Below are 4,316 nucleotides of genomic sequence, written 5' to 3'. Positions count from 1 at the left end.
CCGAGAGGTGCGGGCAATCCTATGAACGCCATTCCCCGCTGGGGACAGGGGATTGCAACTATTCCCCTCGAACGAGGAATTCCAAGTAGGCGCGGGTCACCAGCCCGCGTCGATTAAGTCCCTGCCCTTTGTACACACCGCCCGTCGCTACTACCGATCGGATGCCTCGGTGAGGTCCTCGGACCGTCCCCGGGGCGGCCCTCGAACGGGGGTCGCCTCCGGGCGATGGGAAGTCGATCGAACCCGGACATCTAGAGGGAGTAAAAGTCGTAACAAGGTTTTCGTAGGGGAACCTGCGGAAGGATCAATAACGGTGACCTGGCCGCGGTCGGCGCCCGCCGTCCGTGCCGGTTGTCGAGTCGGACTCGAGAGGCCGAACCTCCCCCCCGGCGGGTACCTTCAAGGTATGGACCGCAGAAGCCTCGTACCTTTCGTCGTCGGCCGACGTGAGTCTCTCCCCCCTCCGGGTGGGTGGACGTAGCGAGCCGGCTTCGGAACTCGGGGTTATGCGAGGACCGCCTTAGGTGCATAGGTACCCCGGTCCGCCCCTCCCGTTCGCGGGGGGAAGAGTGGCGCCGGAGCCGCCCGCCGGGTAGTTAAACCCAAAAAACCATTGATCGTTGAAGGCTTGATTGTGCTGTGCGCGAGTCAAAGGGGCTTACTCACCCCCAGGGCGTTGGCCGGTGCTCGCCGGCCTCGGTGGGATCTCCCTGAACCCATCCCCCCGGCACAGGGGGCGGTGGTGGACGGGAGCGTACCGCCGGGCGAAACTCTTTCCCCTCACGGGGTTAGAGCGGAGCTTAAGAGCGCATGCAAAATACCCCCGATGTTGGCTTCGCAGAGACGGACCGTATAATAGTCTAAGGCCGGTGCGCGAGTTGAAGGGGCCTCACGAACCCCGGATGCGTTTATAAACACCCGAAAGGAGACGGCCGGTGCCCGCCGGTCCTGACTAGGTGGGATCTACCCAGCGCCTTCCCCTAAGCGGGGACTTGGGAGCGTACCACCGGGCCTCGCTCATACCCTCCGGGGTGGAGAGCTTGGCTTTGAGCGCACGCCTGAATGCCTTAGACCGGGACCCGTAACGCAGCGAACCAAACCCCTGGGCCTCGCCGGGAACGGCGGGTGCCTAGACCCCGGTCTCCTAAACCACGTAAGTCTCGGGCACCTACTCGGGCGATCGTCCCCCGGGCCGTAACTCCTCGGTCCGGTGGTGACGCCCAGGTTCAATGACCTTTCCCCCCCTGCACGGGGGTGGAAGGCACCCGGCTTGAAATATATTGGCAAAAATTGTCTCTTGTTCGAATGGCTTCCTTCGCCCGGCCTGTAACGGGCCGGGCACAAACCCGAATACGACTCTTAGCGGTGGATCACTCGGCTCGTGCTTCGATGAAGAACGCAGCCATCTGCGTTAACTAATGTGAATTGCAGGACACAGATCATCGAAATTTCGAACGCATATTGCGGCCGCGGGGGTCCATCCCGCGGCCACGCCTGTCTGAGGGTCGCTTTACCCATCGATCGGTCTCCGCGCCCCCGCTGAGAGAGAGAGACCGCGGCTGGAAGCTCGCAGGGCCTGAAAACGGCCCTTCGTCTTCCCAAACGAAGACTCGGTTCCGAGCCAGTCCACGCGGCCCGTGTTGCGAGAGAGCTCCGTACAGGGAACGGAGGGAGAGCCGAGTAGGTCCGGGTCCACGTCCGTTACGGTCTCTCCCCGAGTCCCGAGCGGGGCTCCGCGCAGTCGGACGCGGGGGTGGCGAGTGCCGATTAAACCCAGCGAGCGGGCGAGTGAGCGGGCGGGCGAGCGGCCGGGGTGGGGGGGAAGGTGTCGCGGAGTTCGGTCTCGTGCCGGGCTCTCGCCCCTCGCCCCTAGCCTTCGGCCCTCCGCCTCCGCCCTCGCCCCCGCATAAGAAACCTCTGTGTGCGGCCTCAGATCAGACGAGACGACCCGCTGAACTTAAGCATATCAGTAAGCGGAGGAAAAGAAACTAACAAGGATTCCCTTAGTAGCGGCGAGCGAACAGGGAAGAGCCCAGCGCTGAATCCCACTTTCCCCTGACCGGGGTTGGCCGGGAAATGTAGCGTACGGAAGTCCGTAAGATCCGTCTCGGTGCGGACGCGGGACCAAGTCCTCGCGAACGTGGCTTCTTCCCATAGACGGTGAAAGCCCGGTAGCGAGTCCCGCGTTCCCGCCCGGGTAGGTCGGGCTTCTCGGAGTCGGGTTGCTTGGGAATGCAGCCCAAAGCGGGTGGTAAACTCCATCTAAGGCTAAATACCGGCACGAGACCGATAGCGAACCGAGTACCGTGAGGGAAAGTTGAAACAGGACTTTGAAGAGAGAGTTCAACAGAGCGTGAAACCGTTGAGAGGTAAACGTACGGGGACCGAGAAGACTGCCCCGGGGGATTCAGCCGGGCGGACGGCCCCGCGCTCGTCGGGTTCCGCGGTCGGGGGTGCGAGCGTATCCGGGCGAGAGGGGTGGGGTGCCGACTCCACCGCTCCCCGCTTCGGCTCTGCGCTTCGCCTCTGGACTTCGGGCCTGTCGGGCGTACGGAGGTCCGGCCCCGCCCGGTGTACTTTCCCCGCGTGGTGGTGAGTCGCGACCGGCTCCGGTTAGGCTTGGAAGGGCCCGAGGGTGAAGGTAGGTCCGTCCGGAGAAGGGAGTCCCCACGCGGCCCCCGGACACGGGCGTTCCGCTACAGCCCCTCGCTCCGACTTCGCCGATAACGCCGGGGCCGTGGAGCAATGTCCTTTCCGCGTTCTCCCCTCCTCCGGGATGGGGATGGGGGCCCCCCCCGATCGTTCGGTCGAAGCGGGCCGGCTGGGCTGTCCTCAGCCCCGGGCTAGGCCCGCTACGGCGATGCGGGGGGCGATCCAGGCCCACAGCACCCGAACGCCTAAGGTCAGCGGCTAAGTTCGGACCCCGAACGACCCGTCTTGAAACACGGACCAAGGAGTCTAACGCGTATGCGAGTCGAAGGGACCAGAACCCCCGGAGGCGCAACGAAGGTGAAGGCCGGCGCGCGTCGGCTGAGGTGGGATCCGTCCTAACCCTCCGAGGGGGCGGGCGGCGCACCACCGGCCTGCTCTTCCCACGTGCGGAGAGCGGAGCCAGAGCATACGCGGTGGTACCCGAAAGATGGTGAACTATGCCTGGGCAGGGCGAAGCCAGGGGAAACCCTGAGTGGAGGCCCGCAGCGGTCCTGACGTGCAAATCGGTCGTCCGACCTGGGTATAGGGGCGAAAGACTAATCGAACCATCTAGTAGCTGGTTCCCTCCGAAGTTTCCCTCAGGATAGCCGGCGCCGAAACTTCAAGTTTTATCCGGTAAAGAAATGACTGGAGGCCGCGGGGCCGAAACGGGCCTCGCCCTACTCTCAAACTTTAAATGGGTAAGAGGCCCGGCTCGCAGGCTTGGAGCCGGGCATGGAATTGACGGTGCCGAGTGGGCCACTTTTGGTAAGCAGAACTGGTGCTGCGGGATGAACCGAACGCGCGGGTTAAGGCGCCCGACGCAGACGCTCATCAGACCCCAAGAAAGGTGTCGGTTGATATAGACAGCGGGGCGGTGGCCATGGAAGTCGGCATCCGCTAAGGAGTGTGTAACAACTCACCTGCCGAATCAACTGGCCCTGAAAATGGATGGCGCTGGAGCGTCGGGCCCATACCCGGCCGTCGCTGGCGGTACTTGTCTCCCACCCCCCCCAAAAGCCAGCGAGAATGAGAGAGAGAACCGAGACTCATGGGACCGTATGCCGCGACGAGTAGGAGGGGCGCCGCGGTGGCGCAGAAGCCTTTGGCGCGAGCCTGGGTCGAGCCGCCGCGGGTGCAGATCTTGGTGGTAGTAGCAAATATTCAGATGAGAACTTTGAAGGCCGAAGTGGAGAAGGGTTCCACGCCGACAGCGCTTGGCCGTGGGTTAGTCGGTCCTAAGGGATAGGCGAGCGCCGTTCGGAAAATGCTGGGGCGATGGTCTCGTCTGCCTCGCGCTGACCGAAAGGGGATCGGGCCAATATCCCCGTACCTGGGATTGGTGGAGATCGAGCCGCCGAGAGGCGCTCCCGTGGCGGTAACGCAAACGAACCCGGAGACGCCGGTGGGGACCCCGGGGAGGATTCTCTCTCCTTGCTAAAGAGCTGGAGCGCCCTGGAATGGGTTCGACCCCGAGATAGGGGCTCAACGCTCTGAAAGGCGTCGCATGCGCTATGCGACGGCCGGGACGTTTCCCATCGGCCCTTGAAAATCCGGGGGAGGTATAGTGAATTTCCCCCCAGGCCGTACCCATATCCGCATCAGGTCTCCAAGGTGAACAGCCT

The 4,316-nt window shown here is 63.7% G+C and overlaps 1 non-coding gene and 1 pseudogene across 1 annotated transcript; both read left to right on the top strand.

Moving 5' to 3' along the window:
• Positions 1–1,354: 1,354 nt before the first annotated feature.
• On the top strand, positions 1,355–1,508 carry LOC136679815 (5.8S ribosomal RNA). Its single transcript, XR_010796599.1, has one exon. It is a non-coding gene; the product is annotated as a 5.8S ribosomal RNA (ribosomal RNA).
• Positions 1,509–1,924: 416 nt separating this feature from the next.
• LOC136679855 (28S ribosomal RNA) overlaps positions 1,925–4,316 on the top strand; it is a 4,635-nt pseudogene continuing 2,243 nt past the window's right edge.

This window comes from Hoplias malabaricus, chromosome Y (genome assembly GCF_029633855.1).
Source record: "Hoplias malabaricus isolate fHopMal1 chromosome Y, fHopMal1.hap1, whole genome shotgun sequence".
Classification (NCBI taxonomy): domain Eukaryota; kingdom Metazoa; phylum Chordata; class Actinopteri; order Characiformes; family Erythrinidae; genus Hoplias; species Hoplias malabaricus.
The sequence above is the reverse complement of the archived record's forward strand: the minus strand, read 5'-3'. Positions and strand labels throughout refer to the sequence as shown.